Source organism: Leptonychotes weddellii, chromosome 8 (assembly GCF_054177405.1).
Source record: "Leptonychotes weddellii isolate Sample4059 chromosome 8, ASM5417740v2, whole genome shotgun sequence".
Classification (NCBI taxonomy): Eukaryota; Metazoa; Chordata; class Mammalia; order Carnivora; family Phocidae; genus Leptonychotes; species Leptonychotes weddellii.
This window is the reverse complement of record NC_138376.1, coordinates 93,788,443-93,797,752: the sequence shown is the minus strand read 5'-3', so window position 1 is coordinate 93,797,752 and position 9,310 is coordinate 93,788,443.

Genomic DNA, 9,310 nt, shown 5'->3' with positions numbered 1-9,310 from the left:
CTCTCCGTGGGATGGCACGAGCAGAGAAGAGGGGCGGCAGCTGGGACCCGGGCCGAAGACGCACTGGGGAGCAGCCGTGACCACATCGTCCGCCAGCAGCCCGCTGCCTCTCCCAGCAGGAGGGTGGGGGTGCGGAGCTAGGGCCACCGGCGTCCCAGGTCCTCGCCTGGCCCTGCCATTCGCGTCCCCGGGAGAAGAGAAGGGAGGGAGCGGGGTTCCAATGCCTGGATGGAGAAGGCCACGCGGGCGGCCGCCGCCTTTGTGCGCCCGAGCGGCCGGGCGGTGGGCTCGGCGGGGCTGCTGCTGCGGGGCGCGGGCCTCTCCCCGTGCGCGCCGGGCGGCGGGAGTCAGGCGCGCCCCTCCGGGCTGAGGCTGCTGCTGCGGCTCCGGCTGCCGCGGCTAAAAGAGGACTCGGCTCAGCCCAACTCCTCTCTAATTATCCCAGCACAGATCTAGCGGCGACGTAAGCGCTCACTCAGCTCGCGCACGCACCCCGCTCCTCTCGCCCTGACTCGGCTGGGTAGGACGGCAATTTCCGCGGCATTCAAATATCCTGAGCCCCAAGTTTAGGCTTCTCCTTGTCGGCACTCCCGGGCAGGCTACTCGAGCGGGCATCACCTGGCCAGGCGGGGCTGCGACGCCTTGCAGTCTCCCCACGCCCCTCTCTCACCCTTTGTGTGCAAGACCCCAGAGCGGCCGGCGAGTAGCCTTTGTGGATGGTAATTCACGTGAACACACATTTTCTAGGTCCCATAGGAGATCATTTTGATGTGCAAAGCGTACGGAAATATTTTGTGCTTGCTGCATTTGTAGTTGACAGAAATGTTCAATTTAGAAAAGAAGACCAGAGTGGGTTCAAAGAATTGTGTTGATGACTAAACCTCCGGGGGAACTTATATGAATAGTATTTCAGCCATAAAGTCTGGCTGCTGAATTACTGTTGAAGAGAATGGAAATGAGCACCGGGGCCAAAAACACAAACAGTCCCAGAGGAAGGAAAAATAGACACCCCTCGACTCATTTCTCTTCTCATAATAAAGCAACTATTTCTGGAGACACATGCAATCATTCCCTTTAGTTTTATACATCTGTATACCGGAATCATCATAAATGAACAGGAGTCTTTGAGTTTAACATGACTGTTTAAGGGTTTGAAGAAAAGGAATGTTTTCTCTTTTCAAAGCACAGCATGTATTACTGAGCCTGTCACCAAGAGCAACTTTGGCTTACAAACTAGAATGGGGTCTTAAATTCAAGTCAACACAATGCAACAAATATTTCCTGAGCTCCACTGTGTGGGGGGTATCGTCTTGGGTTCTATGGATAGAATAGGCGGCCTTGAAGTAAGAAAATCTTGTCATCCTTGATGACCATTGGAACACTCAGATTATAGGCACACACTTTTTGTTGTTCTTTAGCAATGGTGTTCACAAAAAGAGAAAAAAAAGAAGAGGGATGGCAGACCTCTAGCATTTTATTAGTTAAATTAATGCAAAGTTTAATAAGAACCAGAATAAGAGAATACGTCACACACATACACACACACACAGAGTCATTATTCCCATGGAATTTACACTTTAAGGAAGGCAGAAAATTATACACACACACACACACACACACACAAGGTCCTTCGAGGACTTCATATAATTATGACTCTTCAAAAGCATTTTGAACGTAATATGAACTATTAAAATAATTTGGTTCACAGTTCAAAAATTTTTGAAAAATTTATTTTTGGCCAATATTCTAGAACATGAAGAAAATTTGTGTCGTGTGAACTGTACAAAAAGGTTTTATAAAGAGGTTTCACCAATATCGAGAGTTCTCCATTGATTTCTTGTGTTTCTGAATGTCTTAGGAGCAAGGCAAGAACTGCCTTTTTCCCAGACTCTCTGTTCAAGGCTGTGTGTACAGTGTCTATGGTGCACAACCTTGAAGGAGCATCTGAAGCTAGAGATAGTACCTCCATCTGAATGAAAGGTTTGCTTCGAGCTTTGGAAGGTAGAAGTAGTATCTCCCTTCTGAGCAAAGGGCAGGCAGATATATTTTGGTTCCCTGATCTCAAAGCTACTGTCCTGTGATGCCACCCACTGGGCGTACCAATGACATCTGACCCTCTTCTCTTAGGCTTGTGGGGATCAGGGCTCAGGAAACAAGCATAAAATATGCTGGTGCTTAGACTGCTTCTGTGCCTAGGTGATAAAGTTGTTTCTCTCTAACCCAAGGGTTTTGCAACTTCTATGGCAGACATGAAACGCTGGCTAAGTGAGCTGTTGGCTTGCAAGTAGGGTTACATCTTAGAACCTACAGGTGCTTAAAAACCAATTACTTAATTTTGTTCTCTGAGATGGAAACAGTAGACCATATTTTTAGAAAGGAGTTAAAAGATAAAATTTGTGGGTCCTAGGTATGGTGTGACCTGTATTTAGTGATGGTGTTTTTAGTATTTATCAATGATAGATTTGCTTCAAATAAGGTTCATTTTAATCTATCAATATATGATGTAAATCACCTCTGTCGTGCAGTAGGTTTGTTGGAGTAGGTCAGATGTGTGTGTGTATATATATATATATAGGAAATATTAACAAACTATTAAGTCCTTACTTCAATAATTTTACCACTATTCTCTCTCTACTTTAACATTTGAAATCAGTTCTGAAACCAAAATAAATATACAGAGTATTCTAAGAATTAAACAAGGTATTTATCCAGATGACTTCAAAGCATTTGATTCCTATTCAACATTAATTTACTTTGCCCAATTAATGCAAAGTAATGTAGGAACTAAATAGGAGAATACATTAACTAAAAAAAGGATTCATTAAAGTATTATTGGAAAAATAATTAAATTAAGGGCTTCCGGTGTTTTCAAGGAACCTGAAAGCAGTTTGGTTTACTGCAATATTTAAAGTGGACAGAATAAGTAATTTACATTCCAAAACATTTTATCCCATCTACTGTTAAATAAAATATACATACAGAAAGGGGCACAAAACAAGATGTACAGCTCTATGACATATTACGAAGCAATCACTTGTATAAATACCCACCTAGATTAAGGAATAGAACACTGTTAGTGCCCACAAAGCCCCTCCTTCCTCCCCTCCTAACTACTTGCCTTGCCTCCCAACAAAGGAAGCCACACCATCTTCATTTTGAAAATAATCATTTCCTTGTTTTTCTTTAAAATTTTCCAACCAAATGACTATGCACTATAATTTAGTTTTTCCTGTTTTTTTAAACTTAAATGAATGTAATCATTCATTGTAATTTTGTGATTGGCTGCTTTCATTCAATATTATGTTTGTGAAATAGGAGTCTTTTCCCCCAAGTTGCATGTAGTTAGTTCATCCATATTCAGTGATGATGCATGGAATTCCATTTTATAAACAATATACTTATATGTTCTACTGCCGGTGGAGATTTGAGTTGTTTTTCTATTTATGGCTGTTATGAGTCATGATGTATAAACATGCTGATCTACGTCTCTTGGTGCACATGGACATATGTTGGAATGAAAGTGCTGGGTCATATGGGATGAGCATCTTCAGATTTACTAAATGACGCCAAACTACTTTCCAAATGGGTGTGCTATTTCCCCCTCCCTGCAGCAGTATATAAGAGTTCTCACATATCTCACTCTTATCCATCATTTTAACTTTATCCCTTCTGATTTTGAACAGGTGTATCGCATGGTGGTTTGGGTGTAATTTCCACAATTGCTAATGAGGTTGAGCAAGTTTTCATATTTTTTGGCCATTTGTATAAATTTTTGTGAAGTGACATTGCTCTCTTAATAGTGTCTTTTGATTAGCATAAGTTTAAATTTTAATATAGTTCAATTTTTCTTCAATGAGTAGTGTTTTCTGGGTCCTGTTTAAGACTGTCTCAAGGTCACTCAGATATTCTCTGATATTACCTTCTAGAAGTTTTATTGTTTTTGCCTTTCATTTAAACCTACAATCCACCTGAGACGGAGTTTAGTGCATGGCATGAGAAAGGGATGGAGTATTTTTTATATGAATATAATGAATATAATATGACTCAGCACCATTTTTTGAGACTGTTTATTGACGAGATGATCTTTTTTCCTATTGAACAGAAGAGCTACCACTGTGACAAAATAATGGTTCATATAAGTATAGATTTAACTCAATATAAATTTTAAGTCCCACAAGACACCCTTGTTCTATAAACCAGTGTTCCTCAGTGGTTCTCAAAGTGAGCTTCAGATCAGCAGTATTAACATCACCTGGGAACTTGTTAGGACTATAAATCCCCACCTCTGACATCCTGAATCAAAATCCCGGTATGGGATCTCATGGTGTTGTTGCCAGCCTTTCACATGACTCTAATTTACATTAATGTTTGAGAATCATTGCCCTAGATTTACATGCATATTTATCCCTTTCATTGTTCTTTATTCCTTCTTGTATCTCTGAGTTTCCACAAAGAATTGTTTTTCTTTTACCTGAAGCATACTCTTTAATATGTCCCTTAGTACAGATCTGAGGGCTAAAAATTACTTGTTTTGTTTGCCTGAAAGCCAGTTCTCTTGCTTTCCCTCTTGAAGAATATTTTGGCAAGGTATGAGAGTCTGGATTTGCAGCTGTGTTCTTTCAGCACTTTAAATATTGTAATCCATTTTTTTTTGGCTTGTATTATTTCTGTTGTGAAGTTAGCTCTCAACTCTTTTCATTATTCTTTTGAAAGTAATCTCTATTTTTCTCTAGCAGATCTTGTTTTTCTCTTCCTGTCTTTCATTTTTAGCAGTTTCTTTTTATCACTTTGCTCTTTTACCACTGTTTTATTCTTGGATTACTTTATACATTTAAAAAATCCTTCTTGAGATTTAGAGGACTTCCTGATGCTATCTTGATGGATCTCGTGTGTTTTTGGATTGATCTAAGTCAGAGTATCTTCATATGTTGCTTCTGTTCCATTTTCTTTCTCATCTGTTTTTGGAATTCTAATTATACAGGTATTATATCTCCTCACTGTTTCCTCTGTGTCTTCTTATGTTTCTTCTGCATTTTCCATCAATTTTCTCCTCATCTTTCCTTTTAGATATTTTCTGTCTATACTGCTTTCGATTTATTAAATCATTCTTCAACTCTTGTTAGTCTGCTGTTTTATCTCTTGACTGTCTCTCATTCAGTTCTTTTTTTTTTTTAAGATTTTATTTATTTATTTGACAGAGAGAGACACAGCGAGAGAGGGAACACAAGCAGGGGGAGTGGGAGAGGGAGAAGCAGGCTTCCCGCCAAGCAGGGAGCCCGATGTGGGGCTCGATCCCAGGACCCTGGGATCATGACCTGAGCCGAAGGCAGACGCTTAACGACTGAGCCACCCAGGCGCCCCTCTCATTCAGTTCTTAATTTAATATTTTCTAGTTCTAGGATTACTGCTTAATACACAGATACACACATGTATGCCAATTATGTTGGAATTAGCAATCTCAGTTTTTATCTCTATAGACATAATAGACAGTGATTTTAAATTCTTTGATAACTCCAGTGTCTGGGTTCCTGGTGGATCTGCTCCATTACTGATTATTGTTTCCATTGTTTCTGCTGGTTTTCATTTTTTATTGTATTAACTCCTTGAGTTTTTGCCGATTTAAAAAAATTACATCCTGGTCATTGAACTAACAAAAGTACTTATAGCAATAAATTAAGATCTAGAATGATGTTCTTAGTCCAGAGAGTTTTTACTGTGGCTTTTATCGGTTGTCTTATGTCCATACATATGAACATTTGGGCACTAGAACTACATCAGTTTAATCCTATTTCAGGGAATGAAATTATCTGCAAACGAGCTGCAGTCTCTATAAGGGCAAGTGCATTTCTAGTTTACTTCCCTGTGGTGGACCCTGGAATCTAACAAACACCCATCCCCTACACTTTTGAAGCTGTCACAAGTACTGGTTAGCCTCTCAAGCTCTCTCTTCAATCCTAAAATGCCCCTCAAGAAAAAGTAGCCCCCAATACTGGACATCCCTGCTCTTACTTCCCCCTGATCCTCTGTTTTAGTTTCTCTGATATCTTTAAGCGGGGTTTCCCTTTGTTGATTGTCATTTCTAGACGTCCTCAGCATTCCCATCAATCTCCAAAATACCCAGAGTGTTTTTTCTTAAGGGACTGTAGGATAATTTAAACCACTTTCCATATTTTCTTATTACTGATAGACTTTGTTGGAGACCATAATTTTATACCTACATCTATAATATATAATTAAGAGGTATATGAAGCTATTTTACCTGTAGGAACAATGCCTGCATTATTAAATCACTCCTAGGAGCTCACATGTACATGAAAAGAATAAAAATTAAACATTAGAACACATTTCTAAATTTTTCCTTTGGTAGTTATTTCTCAAGTGCTTTTTTTTTTTTTTAAGATTTTATTTATTTATTTGACAGAGACAGACACAGCGAGAGAGGGAACACAAGCAGGGGGAGTGGGAGAGGGAGAAGCAGGCTTCCCGCGGAGCAGGGAGCCTGATGCGGGGCTCAATCCCAGGACCCTGGGACCATGACCTGAGCTGAAGGCAGACGCTTAACGACTGAGCCACCCAGGTGCCCAAGTGCTTATTTATTTCATCTGTAAGTTTCACTTGCAGACAAGTGACAGCTGATCCCCCCAAAATAAGAAAATGTTTATATGTTTAAAATTTAATTAAATTAAAATTTTAAGCTGGGGATTTTAATTTAATTTTTATTTTGAGATAATTTCAAATATGCAGTTTTATGAAATAATACAGAGAGATCTCATGCACCCTTAGTTCAGTTTTTCCCGATGGTAACACATCACAATCAGGATATTGACATTGATACAGTCAAGAGACAGACATTTCAATCACCACAAGGATCCCTCCTGTTACTCTTTTATAACCACACCCACTCTCTAAGCTGGGCTTAACTCTCAGACCCCAAAAACTATGTCCCTAATATATCTAAATGCACTAAGATTTTAGAATTTTCTTCCTTCCACAATTAGAGGATTCATAACCAGTAGTCTCCCTAACACAAGAGAGCATTAAGAGAACTTTGAAATAATATCGTGACAATTTCCATTGTCACAATTACAGTACACAATCTCCATTGTGGTAGTTAATAGGCAAAACTCTTTCCTCCAGAGCTTTATTTTTACTTTTTTACTTTTTTTCGTATCTGTGTAGTACTATAGATAAGTTAAAAATTAAAACAAAGGTTCTGCCTTTAAAAGCATTACATTGACTAGGTGTTGCAGATGTAGCTGACAAATTCTCATTTCCTCTTAGTGTTGTGTTACCAATGATATCACACCTTCACAGAAACCAGTAATAGGAAATTGATCCAGCTATTCCCCTGATGATACAAATGCTTCCCAGAAACCCTATTAGATGCAATGGAGGTGATTGTATTGCTCTTCTTTCTTTCGGAGAAGTAAATGTAATTAAGGAGATAATCATATTAAATCTTACTAATCTGACAAGTTTTGCTTAAAGTTATAATAAATAATATACATGACTATTTTAATATCATTTCATATCACAGATCTATATTAAATTAATCTTTTAGTTATTTTATTTTATTTTGCAAAGTTTCTCTCTACTTTTAATAAAGACTTCTAAATGGATATACTTTGCCCAGGTCACTTATTTCCATGTGTCAATCGTTCCAATATAGTTGCACAGGTGAAACTAGATTAAAATAATCATTAAGGACCATCTCAAGGAAAAACACTCTATAAAAGATTAAGAGGGGTGTGTGTGTGTGTGTGTGTGTAGTAAAAAAGAGCAATGAAGTTCTGGATGGATGTATATAAGCCTCAGCTATTTTTATCCTAATAAGCACACATGTGCTCACTCCCTGGGCAGCAGTTTGGGATCAAAAATACTAACTCCCTAAAATGAGTTTCCCCGATTTACGATACTAAGGAGTCTGTCAGGGTAAAGATACTGTAATAGATAAACCTGTGGAAAACTACTCTTTTGCTGGATCTCCTAGAGTTGTCATTTCTTAAATGAATGCGGTTGTATCCAGGCTTGTCGGAGTGGTGAACATGCCAGGGACTAAATGTCACCCTGTTGGTGATGTCTCGTCAGTAGATAAGAACAAATTCAGTTCTGCCTCACTGCTCTTGTTTTGAGGCATATCATTTCAGTTGTAACATATTTTCATACCAACTGCTCAAATTTAAATCACTTTCATTTTCTCAGGCATGATTTTGTTCTTACAAATATTGACAATCTGGGGCAACTGGGTGGCTAAGTCGGTTAAGCGGGGACTCGGTTTTGGCTCAGGTCATGATTTCAGGGTCCTGAGATGCAGCCCCAAATCGGGCTCCGTGCTCAGCGCTGAGTCTCTCTCTCCCTGTCCCTACCCCCCGTGCTGCTTGAGAGTCTCTCTCTCCCTCTGTCCCTCCCCCCAATTCTTGCACACACCTCAGCATGTGTGCACTTTCTCTCCCTCTCTCTAAAATAATAATCTTAAAAAAATTAATAATTCTATGACTGTGTCATATCTACTAAAAATCATCTGATAGGGCCTAGGTTTGTTTTAATGGAATATAATTAGCTAAATTTCACATGTGTTAGAAGTAAGTTTTCTACAACAAGCACATAGAAACCATATGTATGTTTGCCCTGCCTTACAACCCCAATGCTAAGCACACATTAAAACTCAAAAGGCCACCAGTGAAAACAAGTGGAAGAAAAATAAAACTTGTAAAGTTAAAAAAAAAAAATCCCTATGTGTTTCATCTGTAGGCCATTTTTTTTAAAGTGGAAATAGTCCTCGAAATATACAAGTAACACATTTTAGATTCTTGAAAGCAGTTGTCTTTGACATTTGACTCAATGTGTTATAAATCGGTTTTTCTGATTTTTTTTTTTTTTGCAGTTCATTTAAATCATCCTTTGGAAGTGTTTCCCTTGGATTTTCAGTAGCTCACTTCCTCTCAAGTGGCAGTTACAGACAGCCACGTGCCTTTCCCAAACTGTTTATCTTCTAGTTTACTAAAGAGGATTATACTGTAGAAGAAAGTCTTGAAACTTTCTAGCTGGCTATGTGTTGATGGATTATTAAGGTGACATTCTTAGTGATACAAAGAATGGTTTAAAAAATTATTCTAGGAAGTCATGGATTGATCCTCCCATGAAGTTTGAAAAAAATGTTGTTTAAAGATGCAAATGGAGTTTCAGTCCTTTATGAATTCGTTTGTTCTTTCACCAAATATTTATTGAGAACCAGTTATGATGTGTGCCCTGTGCTAGGCAAATCTGCTTCATTTTCAGCTCGGTAGGATATACTGTATATAAATTATCT